Consider the following 14,436-nt stretch of genomic DNA (forward strand, 5'->3'; position numbering starts at 1 on the left):
AGTACAGTCATTTTCACAATATTGATTCATCCAAATCAAGAACATGGTATATCTCTCTATCTGTTGGTATCATCTTTAATTTCTTTCATCATTGTCTTATAGTTTTCTGCATACAGGTCTTTGGTCTCCCTAGGTAGGTTTATTCCTAGGTATGTTTTTCTTTTTGTTGCAGTGGTAAATGGGAGTGTTTCCTAATTTCTCTTTCAGATTTTTCATCATTAGTATGTAGGAATGCAAGAGATTTCTATGCACTGATTTTGTATCCTGCAACTTTACCAAATTCATTGATTAGCTCTAGTAGATTTCTGGTGGCATCTTTAGGATTCTCTATGTATAGTATCATGTCATCTGCAAACAGTGACAGCTTTACTTCTTCTTTTCCAATTTGTATTCCTTTTATTTCTTTTTCTTCTCTGATTGCCACGGCTAGGACTTCCAAAACTATGTTGAATAACAGTGGTGAGAGTGGACATCCTTTTTTTGTTCCTGATCTTAGAGGAAATGCTTTCAGTTTTTCACCATTGAGAATGATGTTTGCTGTGGGTTTGCCGTATATGGCCTTTATATATGTTGAGGTAGGTTCCCTCTATGCCCACTTTCTGGAGAGTTTTTATCATAAATGGGTGTTGAATTTTGTCAAAAGCTTTTTCTGCATCTACTGAGATGATCATATGCTTTTTATTCTTCAATTTGTTGATATGGTGTATCACATTGATTGACTTGCATATACTGAAGAATCCTTGCATCCCTGGGATAAATCCCACTTTATCATGGTGCATGATCTTTTTAATATGTTGTTGGATTCTGTTTGCTAGTATTTTGTTGAGGAGTTTTGCATCTATATTCATCAGTGATATTGATCTGTAATTTTCTTTTTTTGTAGTATCTTTGTCTGGTTTTGGCACCAGGGTGATGGTGGTCTCATAGAATGGGTTTGGGAGTGTTCCTTCCTCTGCAAATTTTTGGAAGAGCTTGAGAAGCATGGGTGTTAGCTCTTCTCTAAATGTTTGATAGAATTCACCTGTGAAGCCATCTGGTCCTGGACTTTTGTTTGTTGGAAAATTTTTAATCACAGTGTCAATTTCATTACTTGTGATTGGTCTGTTCATATTTTCTATTTCTTCCTGGTTCAGTCTTAGAAGGTTATACCTTTCTAAGAATTTGTCCATTTCTTCCAGGTGGTCCATTTTATTGGCATAGAGTTGCTTGTAGTAGTCTCTTAGGATGCTTTGTATTTCTGTGGTGTCTGTTGTACCTTCTCCTTTTTCATTTCTAATTTTAGTGATTTGAGTCATCTCCCTCTTTTTCTTGATGAGTCTGGCTAATGGTTTATCAGTTTTGTTTACCTTCTCAAAGAACCAGCTTTTAGTTTTATTGATCTTTGCTATTGTTTCTTTCATTTATTTCTCATTTATTTCTGCTCTGATCTTTATGATATCTTTCCTTCTGCTAACTTTGCCTTCTGTTTGTTCTTCTTTCTCTAGTTCCTCTAGGTGTAAAGTCAGATTGTTTATTTGAGATTTTTCTTGCTTCTTGAGGTAGGCTTCTATAGCTATAAACTTCCCTCTTAGAACTGCTTTTGCTGCATCCCAGAGGTTTTGGATTATCGTGTTTTCATTGTCATTTGTCTCTAGGTATTTTTTGATTTCCTTTTTGATTTCTTCAGTGATCTCTTGGATATTTAGTAACGTATTGTATAGCCTCCATGTGTTTGTGTTTTTTATGGTTTTTTTCCCTGTAATTCATTTCTAATCTCATAGCATTGTGGTCAGAAAAGATGTTTGATATGATTTCAATTTTCTTAAATTTACTGAGGCTTGATTTGTGACCCAAGATGTGATCTACCCAGGAGAATGTTCCATGCACACTTGAGAAGAAAGTGTAATCTGCTGTTTCTGGATGGAATGTCCTATAAATATCAATTAAATCTATCTGGTCTATTGTGTGATTTAAAACTTGTGTGTCCTTATTAATTTTCTGCTTGGATGATCTGTCTATTAGTGTAAGTGAGGTGTTAAAGTTCCCCACTATTATTGTGTTACTGTCGATTTCCTCTTTTATAGCTGTTGGCAGTTGCCCTATGTATTGAGGGGCGCCTATGTTGGGTGCATATATATTTATAATTGTTATATCTTCTTCTTGGATTGATCCCTTGATCATTATGTAGTGTCCTTCCTTGTCTCTTGTAACATTCTTTATTTTAAGGTCTACTTTAACAGATATGAGTATTTCTACTTCAGCTTTCTTTTGGTTTACATTTGCATGGAATACCTTTTTCCATCCCCTCACTTTCAGTCTGTATATGTCCCTCGGTCTGAAGTGGGTCTCTTGTAGACAGCATATATATGGGTCTTGTTTTTTGTATCCATTCAGCAAGTCTGTGTCTTTTGGTTGGAGCATTTAATCCATTCACATTTAAGGTAATTATCGATATGTATGTTCCTATTACCATTTTCTTAATTGTTTTGGGTTTGTTTTTGTAGGTCCTGTTCTCTCTTGTGTTTCCCACGTAGAGAAGTTCCTTTAGCATTTGTTGTAGAGGGGTTTGGTTGTGCTGAATTTTCTTAGCTTTTCCTTGTGTGTAAAGCTTTTTATTTCTCCATTGAATCTGAATGAGTTCCTTGCCAGGTAGAGTAATCTTGTTTCTAGGTTCTTCCCTTTCATCACTTTAAGTATACCATGCCACTCCCTTCTGGCTTGTAGAGTTTCTGCTCAGAAATCAGCTTTAACCTTACGGGAGTTCCCTTGTATGTTATTTGTCATTTTTCCCTTGCTGCTTTCAATAATTTTTCTTTAATTTTTGCCAATTTGATTACTATGTGTCTCAGCGTGTTTCTCCTTGGGTTTATCCTGTATGGCACTCTCTGTGCTTCCTGGACTTCGGTGGCTACTTCCTTTCCCATGTTAGGGAAGTTTTTCACTATAATCTCTTCAAATATTTTCTCAGGTCCTTTCTCTCTCTCTTCTCCTTCTGGGACCCGTATAATGCAAATGTTGCTGCGTTTAATGTTGTCCCAGAGGTCTCTTAGGCTGTCTTCATTTCTTTTCATTCTTTTTTCTTTATTCTGTTCTGCAGCAGTGAATTCCACCATTCTCTCTTCCAGGTCACTTATCCGTTCTTCTGCCTCAGTTATTCTGCTATTGATTCCTTCTAGTGTAGTTTTCATTTCAGTTATTGTATTGTTCATCTCTGTTTGTTTGTTTTTTTAATTCTTGTAGGTCTTTGTTAAACATTTCTTGTGTCTTCTCAATCTTTGCCTCCATTCTTTTTCCGAGGTCCTGGATCATCTTCACTATCATTATTCTGAATTGTTTTTCTGGCAGATTGCCTATCTCCACTTCATTTAGTTTTTTTTCTGGGGTTTAATCTTGTTCCTTCATCTGCTACATAGCCCTCTGACTTTACTTCTTGTTTTCCTGTGAATGTGGTTTTTGTTCTACAGATTGCAGGATTGTACTTCTTCTTGCTTCTGCTGCCTGCCCTCTGGTGGATGAGGCTATCTAAGAGGCTTGTGCAAGTTTCCTGATGGGAGGGACTGGTGGTAGGTAGATCTTGCTGTTGCTCTGGTGGGCAGAGCTCAGTAAAACTTTAATCTGCTTGACTGGTGATGGGTGGCCTGGGTTGCCTCCTGTTGGTTGTTTGGCCTGAGGTGACCGAACACTGGAGCCTACCCTGGCTCTTTGGTGGGGCTAATGGCAGACTCTAGGGGGGCTCATGCCAAGGAGTACTTCCCAGAACTTCTGCTGCCAGTGTCCTTGTCCTCACGGCGAGACAGAGCCACCCACTGCCTCTGCAGGAGACCCTCCAAAACTAGCACGTAGGTCTGGTTCAGTCTCCTATGGGGTCACTGCTCCTTCTCCTGGGTCCCGATGTGCACACTACTTTGTGTGTGCCCTTCAAGAGTGGAGTCTCTGTTTCCCGCAGTCCTGTCGAAGTCCTGCAATCAAATCCCGCTAGGCTTCAAAGTCTGATTCTCTAGGAATTCCTCCTCCCATTGCCAGACCCCCAGGTTCAGCAGCTTGATGTGGGGCTCAGAACCTTCACTCCAGTGGGTGAACTTCTGTGGTATAAGTGTTCTCCAGTTTGTGAGTCACCCAGCCAGCAGTTATGGGATTTGATTTTATTGTGATTGTGCCTCTCCTACCGTCTCACTGTGGCTTCTCCTTTGTCTTTGGATGTGGGGTATCTTTTTTGGTGAGTTCCAGTGTCTTCCTGTCGATGACTGTTCCGCAGTTAGTTGTGATTCTGGTGTTCTCGCAAGAGGGAGTGAGAGCACGTCCTTCTACTCCGCCATCTTGAACCAGTCTCCTGAAAAAATTATTTCTTGACAAATTCTATTGACTCTTCACTCTGAGGTTCCCCCACGCTTCCTTTAGGTCCCGTGGTACTTTGTAGACATCACACTCTGTGAAGCACTTCATGCTTAAATTATTCTCATTTTTTTTGTCACCTAATCTATTAAACTTTTGTGTCTTTTTTGGACAGGGGCGATATTATCGTCACCTCTGTATCCCCAGGGATGGTACAAACTGGCACAAAGGAGTTGCTCAAGAAATGTTTGAACAAGTGAATGAATGATCCCCTCTCACGTACAAGGTACTAACATGGGGGAAAAGGTTGTAAAAATAGCCAGTACTTCTTTAGTGCATATATAACTGAATCTTTGGACAAGCATGACACATCAAGGGATATACTTAACACAGCAATTTATTTTTATCTCCTGGAGAATTTTTTTAAAATAATTAATTAATTTTAACATCTTTATTGGGGTGTAATTGCTTTACAATGGTGTGTTAGTTTCTGCCTTATAACAAAGTGAATCAGCTATACATATACATATATCCCCATATCTCCTCCCTCTTGCATCTCCCTCCCACCCTCCGTATCCCACCACTCTAGGTGGTCACAAAGCACCAAGCTGATCTCCCTGTGCTATGCAGCTGCTTCCCACTAGCTATCTATTTTACATTTGGTAGTATATATAAGTGCATGGCACTCTCTCACTTCATCCCAGCTTACCCTACCCCCTCCCCATGTCCTCGAGTCCATTCTCTACGTGTGCATCTTTATTCCTATCCTGCCCCTAGGTTCTTCATAAGCATTTTTTTTTCTTTTTTAGATTCCATATATATGTGTTAGCATACGGTATTTGTTTTTCTCTTGCTGACTTACTTCACTCTGTATGACAGACTCTAGGTCCATCCACCTCACTACAAATAACTCAATTCCGTTTCTTTTTATGCCTGAGTAATATTCCATTGTATATATGTGCCACATCTTTATCCATTCATCAGTTGATGGACACTTAGGTTGCTTACATGTCCTGGCTATTGTAAATAGAGCTGCAATGAACATTGTGGCACATGACTCTTTTTGAATTATGGTTTTGTCAGGGTATATGCCCAGTAGTGGGATTGCTGGGTCATATGGTAGTTCTATTTTTAGTTTTTTAAGGACCCTCCATACTGTTCTCCATAGTGGCTCTATCAAGTTACATTCCCACTAACAGTGCAAGAGGGTTCCCTTTTCTCCACACCCTCTCCAGCATTTATTGTTTGTAGATTTTTTGATGATGGCCATTCTGACTGGTGTGAGGTGATACCTCATTGTAGTTTTGATTTTCATTTCTCTAATGATTAGTGATGTTGAGCATTCTTTCTTGTGTTTGTTGGCAATCTGTATATCTTCTTTGGAGAAATGTCTATTTAGATCTTCTGCCCATTTTTGGATTGGGTTGTTTGTTTTTTTAATATTGAGCTTCATGAGCTGCTTGTAAATTTTGGAGATTAATCCTTTGTCAGTTGCTTCATTTGCATATATTTTCTCCCACTCTGAGGGTTTTCTTTTCGTCTTGGTTATGGCTTTCTTTACCGTGCAAAGGCTTTTAAGTTTCATTAGGTCCCATTTGTTTATTTTTGTTTTTATTTCTATTTCTCTTATCTCCTGGAGACTTTTAAAAAATTCTCTCTGTTGAACTATATCTTCCTCTGGTTCATTAAATTATAGTTACTTGAAAAGAAGAGGAGATTCTCCAGTCAGTAAACAAAATGTTCATGCTTGCATTACAGTCATACTTTGAACCTTTTCTTTTCTTTCAATATGGAGCCTTATTCTCAGGCCTGCTGTAGGGGGTCGAAGTGGGGGTTTGAGAAGACCTGGAGCTGCATGGGCCAGGAGTCTCTTTGGAGGCCTGTGTGTGCAGCTGAAGGGTGTCTCAGTAAAGGTTTTGACATTTGGGAAAAGATGCTAAGGTCTCAAAAATTAATCCCAATCCTGTGCATTTATAAGGTATCTTATATTTTGAGGCTAAGAAAAGTTTTTATTCTCTATTAATTTTGATACTGGATAGTGGTTATTGAGGGTAAGCAATCAGTTTGCCATCTTGAGACTGTTTTGTGGAGCTACGCATTTTATTATTGTTTTTATTATACTTTTTTATTATTATGTGTAGTGGTTTCCCTCACAGCCTTTGGAGTGGCAGGAACTGATAGAGGCAGATGGAGTTCAGGTCCAGCTAGAAAGAGCTGAAGCCTCTGTGGAGTTATCTCTGAGAAGCCAGTAGGCCCAGTGGAGGCCTTTTTACCTTTGCAGCACCCCTTCCTCAGGAAGAACTATAAAACACATAGTCAAATGGGAGAAGCTGCTCTGTCATGTTCTAAGGTCAGAACCGCCCTGAGGACCTCAAGCACCTTTCAGGCCTTTCCTGGGCCTTGAATCCACTTCACAGAGACATTAGGAACCTGGCTCTCCTGCCCCAGAGCTTTTGTCTTTGAGCCCAGTGGTGTTTTGTTCATACATCTGCCTTGTGGGGACTTTTTGCCAAGGGAATGTGGGAGTTTTGTACGCTGACTCCTTCTCCATGGAAGAGGCAGGACTAGGTGGGAAGCCTACTTGCTGCACTGTATAGAAAAGATGCCTGTCATAGATGCTCACCTCCAGTCTTTCAGTGCTACCCTGCTTTCATCGTCCCCTCTCTGGGTTAGTGAGGCAGCGACAATCTATAATTCATGCTAGAATAATTAAGTTACAAGTGAAAACCATTTCCTCTAAGTGTCTGGTTGTGGCACCTTTTAAGGAGCTTCTAAATTTGGTAGGTTGAGTAATAGTCACTCACCACAGCAACACAGCACACGACTTGGATGGGAGTCACAATGCTTTGGTTGTATCCTCAGCAAGGAAACCCAAGTCTTCCAGACATACCTCTTTGGTCTTCATTACTTTGTCTTGTGGGGGCCAGCATCGCTCAAAAAGTTTCCTCTGGGTCTCTCCCTTTATCCATATTTCATGTGAGATTGACTTCTAGATCCACCAGTAACCAGTGGCAGGATCTTGATCTGTTGCCTGGTTATAGCCTCAGTTTCTTAATCTGTAAAATTTATGATAACAATATACCAATATCATAAGGTTGTTGGAAGGATTAAAGGAGATCAAATACTCAATATACTAAACCAGTGCCTGGCATGGTAAATTATAAAGATTACGATTATGACTGTGATTAAATTTAACTCTGTTCTGTTTCAAAGATATCCACTCGTAATTTAAGTACTACTTAAAACACAATCCCTGTTTTTCAAAAGCAAATACATATGAATAAGGTGCATCATTCATGTATGTATGAGTGTAAAGAATGAAAATATAGAAGCCAACCTGTCAATAGTGGCAATCTCTCTGTTGTAGAGCTACGGGTGTTCTTATTTACCTCATTTTGACTGATTTAAATTTTCTAATTTTTCTAAAGTTAGCTATTAAAATAATTTCAGTAATAAGGTAAATGATATTTTTCTTTATTTTTAATTATTTAATTTTGTAGGTAGAGAGTTTCAGAGAGCAATTTCCCCAATCAAGGGTTCTAAATCTGGTCAGTGTTTTCTGTTACCCTGAGCATTGAAGAGGATTCCACGATGAGACACTAACTATGTCAACAGGTAATAAAAATACAGAGGGAGGGAAAAGACAGTGAACCCATTGTATACTATTGATGATATTCTATTCACTGTTGAAGAGATGTGGCTTTATTCCTAAACAGGAAACACTAGTAAGCAGCTACTAACTTCAGATCTGATCTGACTTCAGAATTGGAATGAAGCCCTTTCATCTCCCCAGAGCTTCTCTCCCTCCAGATCTCTGAATCCTATAATTCGAGATCCTCTGCAGTTTGCAGGGTTTGATAGATTTATCAGCCTACAAGACAGGGGAAAAATCTTTCTTATTTTCACTATTATCTTTCTTAGCACAGTAACATGTATGTAGGAGGATTTGAATAAAATTTTTGGATAAAAGAAAAAACAAACTACTCTTCTACATATTTGTGCAAATGAGTTCATCAAGTTTCTTCCAGAAAGCAGATTTTGATGGAGGAAGGTTGGAAGGAAATTGAAGTCTACTTTGAGTATATGTGCCCATTATGGAAGGTGAGAATGGGAAGAAACTGCAAAGGAAAGACATGTGACTGAGGATGGAATAGGCTGTGCGGGGAGTGGGGAGGAGGTGTGGGGTGGACATCAAGCTACCTCAAAACTCAAACAAGCCCTGTCTAACTCTGCACATGGCCAACTGTGTACTGTGGTTGTTTATTGGTGGCAAGCAATAGATTTGATTCCGTTAATTAAAGGGAATAAAGGGAGACTTGTTGGGAATGAAAGAGACTCATAGAAGTGAAGGAAAAACTGAAGAAGAGGGTTCAGCATCAGAGAGGGCAGGGGCCAGTATGATCCCCAAGATGGTGAAAACTAGTTGATAATCTCAACAGTGACATGCCTCTGGGATCAATTTGATCATTTTGTTTTGCCATCTTGGTGTATCTATTCAAGATTCAAAGTCCAGCAAGAGTGTGACTTTGGCCTAGTTTAGATCCTATGCCCATCCACTGCAGGGGGAAGACAGAGAGCTTGGTTAGTGCTTCTCCAGACAGTATGCAAGGGAGAAGCGTATACCCCTTACTCTAGCAAAATTTGAGTTTTATTATTGAAAGGAAAGTAGTTATTCTGTGGCAAAACAACCAGTAATGATGACACCATTTTTTCTCCTCAGCCACGTGCCTTGTAATAGCTTACACGTTTTCTCTTTTGAAAATGGGCATAGCAATACATGTCCCTCTGTAACTCCTTGTTTGGTTTGAGGTCAAGAAAGATAATGAGTTTTGCAGTGAGGTGTTATTTAGTAAGCAATAAAATGTTATTTAGTAAGCTATAAAGCAGAGATTACAGCCTGCAAAACAAATACGATAAAATAAGAATAATCACTGTTCTCTCCAGAGTTTAGGATCTGAAATAAGGTGAACATTTATCTATCCAATCTGGTAAATAAGAGAACAATCTCTAATGATCCAGTATTTATATTTTACTAGCTTGTCTTCTGCCTAGCAGGTAAACAGATATGATAAATTCAGTCAGAATCTTAATTCATTGCTCAGAATGACTTGCTACTCATCCTGACCTGAGGCTGTGGCTATCATCTCTTTCTCTCTCTCTCTCTATTTTTTTTCCTCTTAAATACGTTAGAGGACATTTATTAAATTGTCATCTTACAAGGGAGGAAATACCTATACAGTATTTCAAAAGAGTTGCTAACATTGTAGAAACTATGTTCCTAAGCCTCTTTTCTATCATTGAAGAGGACCGCGAGGATTGAATGTCTACCCTGATGTCTTTCAAAGGAGCTCCCTCAGAAGGAGTGATTCAAATGTGGAAGAACTGACATTTTCTAGGTTGCTCTGAGACATGTTTTTTTAAGGAAGAGAATCCTGAATGGAGGGCCTCTGAGAGGTCACAGTTGAACTCAGGGATCAGGAGACAGAGGCTCTGTAATCTTCATAAAATTTATTCTGTTTTTTACAGCAATGTGTGGGGTTTGGCTCTTTTAAAGAAATAAAAAAAATAATTACTTTTTATTGATTATCTTCTATAACTTGCTTTGTACTCCCAACAATATGCCTCTGAGATTTTTTTTCATGTCAGTACCTTATTTTTTTATCTGTTAAATAGCATTTCATATTTGGAAATGCCATAATTGGTTTCATGATTCTAGCTTTGATGGACAATTTGTTTCAGAGTTTTTATTATTATAAATAATCATGAGATGATTTTTCATCTATGCACCTCCTTGTGCACATGCATAAATACCTCTAGGGGTAAGTGTGTGTAAAACACATATGCGCACACACACACATAGAGTCCTTAATCAATTTCAAATTTTTGTTTATGAATGGATAATCAAATTTTTCAACACTTCCTGAGCTGTTCATCTTTTCTCCACTGAATTGAAGTTCAATTGTATACTAAAATAATAAAAGTAGCTGTACATTTCCACATTCATCTAAACTGTCTAGCCTGTTCAATAGCTCTATTTAACTTTATTCAAATATTTTATTTGCATTATTATAATTTATCATATCATAATTTGAAAGTTATCTTGGCTATTTTTGTACATGTACACTTCTATGAGAAATGTTGAGAATTTGATTGGAATTGAATTTTCAGATAAATTTGGGAAGAACTGCCATGTTTCTAATACTGTCTTTACATTCAAAAATATTTCCATTAAAAAAAATATTTCCATTTATTCAATGCTTCCTTTACATCCTTCAGTATATATTATAGTGATTGTAATTCAGTCCACATGTTCATTGTTAATACAGAAATGCAATTAATTTTTGTGTGTTGATCTTGTACCTGTCAATTTGCTGAACTCACTTATTAATTCTATGAACTTTTTTATAGATTCCTTGGGATTTTTCTACATAGGCATTCATTTCATCTGCAAGTAGAGACAATTTTATTTTTCCCCTTCTTATCTGTCTGCCTTTTATTTTTTTCTTGCCTTGTTGTAGTGGCTAGCACATCCAATATTATGTTGAATAAGAGTGGTGATAGAAGTCCTTGCCATATTCTCAGTCTTACAGAGAAAATATTGTCTCTTACAGTTATTTTTGTTAACTGTAGTTTTTTTTCAGATGCTTTTTATCAAGTTGAGGAAGTCCTCTATTATTTCTCATTTGCTGGAAGTTTTTATTGTGAATGGGTATTGAATTTTGTTAAGATTTATTTTTCTGCATCAATTGATATGATGATATGGTTTTTCTCTTTTAATCTGTTGATTTGGTGAAGTACATTGATTGGTTTTGAAAGGTTTAATCAGCTTCATGTACATGAAATAAATCCCACTTGGTCATGGTGCATAACTCCTTTTTCTATATTATTGGATTAAATTTGCTAATATTTTATTTAGAAATTTTGTGTCTATATTCATGAGAAATAGTGGTGTGTGTGTGTTTGTTTGTGTTTGTTTCATATTAGCTTCTCGGCGTTAAATAAGTGGAATGGGGAGGGCTTCTCTGAAGAACTGAGTTTCAAGCTAAGACCCCAATAATGAAAAAGGCTGACTTGGAGAAAATTTGAGGAAGATCAATCTAGACAGAGGGAGCAGCAAGGGCAAAGGCTGTGGGGACAGGAATGAATCTGGAGTCTTTGAAGAAAAGAGGGAAGGTCATTGTGATTGGAATACAGTTACGGGGTGGGGGGGGGTGATACAATATAAAAGTCAAAGAGGCAGGAACAGGGCAACTCAAGTTGGGTCTTGCAGGATAGCTAGCTAGCTTAGTTGCTTTCTTCCTCTCTTCTTTTTTAATTAAAAATGCAAAATGAAGACCTTAGAGAGTGTAAGAAGATGAATGAAATGATCTGATATACTTTTTTAAAAGATGCCTCAGGCTTATAAGAATAACTGGATTGGTATAGAGTGAAAGAGAGAAAGCAAGCAGGAAAACAAGTTGGAGGATGCTGTAGTGGTTAGAAAGGGTATGGTAGAGTAAGTGTTGTCATTTTCATTTTAGAGTTGAGTAAGAAGCATAATTAGTTCCAAGATCTTAGTCTCCAAATACCACGCTCTACCAAATGAAATCAGGTCTCCTTGGAGAAATGTTCAAACTTTACAAGTACAAGGTGAACTTGGAATATCTTGTGGGAGATACTGAGAACATACTAAAAATATGATGGAGACATATCAGAAAGATGCCATCTTGAAATGGTTCACATTGGCCAAATATAGTATAATTAGAGCATCAAAACAAATAATGACATTATCACAATACACAACACTGAATAAAATAGGAATACGCAAGTCCATTGTAAATGTAATAAAATAATAAGTAAACAAATATGGGAAAAGGAAATATCTTTAGTGTAGAATGCCAATCAATAAGCAACATATGCCTGAGAAGCTTAATACCCATTCATTCATTCATTGACAGCAAATTTTTTGTGTGTAACCAGTGGATAACTCCATGTAACAAAGCTCTTACAGAACTAATTTTCTCACTGTTATGAAGTGTTAGCAGGAAAATTGTATAACAATAAATTTCAGCTTTTATTTTCTCTTTCCACTTTTTCTTGATGGTAGTTGGGGGAGGGGGGAGAGATTCATTCTGTAGGAAGTGATTTTTTCCACACAAAAGTTTTCAATCATTAAAGTTTTCTAATAATAAATTGCAATACATCACAGTGATTATCAGCTGATAATTTTCTTAAAAAATAGCATCTATTTGGATCAATCCCTTTATAACCTTGTTTCCCTTTCCAAATGAGTTAATTATCAATATAAAATTGTTTCTAACTGAGCAGACATTAGGCTTCCAATACTGAGTTTATTGACAAAAATCAATATAATCTAATTTTGCTTGATGTACGTTTGTAATTTTAATGCTTATAAGAAACAACTTGTTATGTCAAGGCAGAAGCTGATGAGGCAAATATTTTGTAATAAGTTTTTATTATTATGGATTATTTTGTATTATAATGTAACTATTTCATTATATCTTGGCATATACATAAAATTAATTTTCTTAGCAATTTCTCAAGAATGACGGTGCTGGTACTGTAAGGGTTTCTAGTGAGTCATTTACTATAACAGTTCTAGTAACTACTTTATAAATGTTTATTTTCAAAGACTTCCCCACTTAACAAGTAATACCATATATGTTCTACCCAGGCAAAGGGAGGTGGTAATAATGATACACTGACAGACAAAACAATTCCTTCTAATTTAAGGTTTCTCTTTCAATGATTATATTAGGTGCATTAGAAATATCATTTATTGGAAGCACATTAGTAAAGCATGTCATTTACAACTGCAGTTGCATTTTAATTGAGTTCTGCAGGATTCCAGAAGTGAAGTAGCTTGCTAAACCATGTCACTTATCGTCTCTATTTCACCACTGACTTTCCCACTTTTTACTAATAAACCTTTCCCATATTTTGCATTTAGGGAAAATTATTTGCAAAATTTCTCCAACTATTTAGAATCTTTTTTATATCACTTCATTATTTTCTGCATTGTAGAACCTGTTCTTCTAATGCCATCATATGGGAAAGATATTTTAGAAGGGCTAAATGACAAGCTTACTGTGTTCCTTCTTTTCTCTTCTTTGTTTTCACTGTTCTGTACTGCTAGCAAAATAAAGAAGTTGATAAATCAGACAGTGTGGGCAAAGATTTATTGAAATAACTTATTTATTAATAAGCTAGACCGGGTACCTAGCTGCTTATTATTGTATTAAAATACATTTTCTACCACAAGGGCAAATCTTCATTGCAAATAAGATTGAAGTATTTTTGAGAGTACATGAAAATAGTGCTATAATAACAATTTTCAAATGTGTTAGATTATTTACATAAAGAAATTGTGAGAATTCAGATTTAAGAGACAGAGGTTCAATAGATCTGAGACCTTCATTTTTTGTGTAGGTATTGGACTAAATGGTCTCTTGGCCTCCTTAAACTCAAACTTCCTATGAATATTGGCATTTCTAATTTTGAAATTTATGTTTCTTGTTAAATTTTCGAATCATTCTGCTTAAGCTTGGAGACAATTATCTACTTGATGATTGCAATTTGATAAAGTCAATTCAAAATAGCAAACTTTACGGCAAACCTATTATGAGCAAGGAATAATAAAGAAATGTCCTTATGAATCAGGTCAATGATATTATTGCATCAGAATTACTGGACCTGGACAAGATCTTAGGGAGTATGACATGTAGAAAACCTTGCTGGTCTTATGGGGCTGACCTGTGTTCTCTCATGCGGTGGTCTCTATAGTTCAGAATTGGACTTTTCTGTCTTTTGAACCAGCAACCAACTCTCTCATATTTGGGATTGAAACAGCAGGCACTACCTCAAACACAAGGAATCTAACTTAAAAAAAAAAATTGTCCATTTATAAGTAAAAGGAAATCAAAAAAGGCTTGTTCACCTGAGGTAGTTACTGTTGAATCTACCAGGTAGTGTCCTGAACCTAATCTCGACATGGAATGAAAAAAATTCAGATTATGCCACAGTTCTTTATGTATGTGTGTCCTTTAAGTGTGAACAGACTTCAGAGACTTCAGGGCAAAGATCAGGCTAGTAGTAACTCAGGGGATCAGATAGTGCCCACAAACA

General features: G+C 36.9%; 1 long non-coding RNA gene across 3 annotated transcripts in view; it reads right to left on the reverse strand.

The window, feature by feature from the left end:
* Nucleotides 1-5,805: 5,805 nt before the first annotated feature.
* Nucleotides 5,806-14,436, reverse strand: part of LOC114908706 — a 415,061-nt gene continuing 406,430 nt past the window's right edge. For all 3 annotated transcript variants that reach the window (XR_003797023.1, XR_003797021.1, XR_003797020.1), the window contains one exon: nt 5,806-7,367. This is a non-coding gene — a long non-coding RNA (uncharacterized LOC114908706). The remainder of the gene's footprint in view (nt 7,368-14,436) is intronic.

This window comes from Monodon monoceros, unplaced genomic scaffold, assembly GCF_005190385.1.
Source record: "Monodon monoceros isolate NGI ecotype Baffin Bay Population unplaced genomic scaffold, NGI_Narwhal_1 Super_Scaffold_4, whole genome shotgun sequence".
In the NCBI taxonomy this organism is placed as follows: domain Eukaryota; kingdom Metazoa; phylum Chordata; class Mammalia; order Artiodactyla; family Monodontidae; genus Monodon; species Monodon monoceros.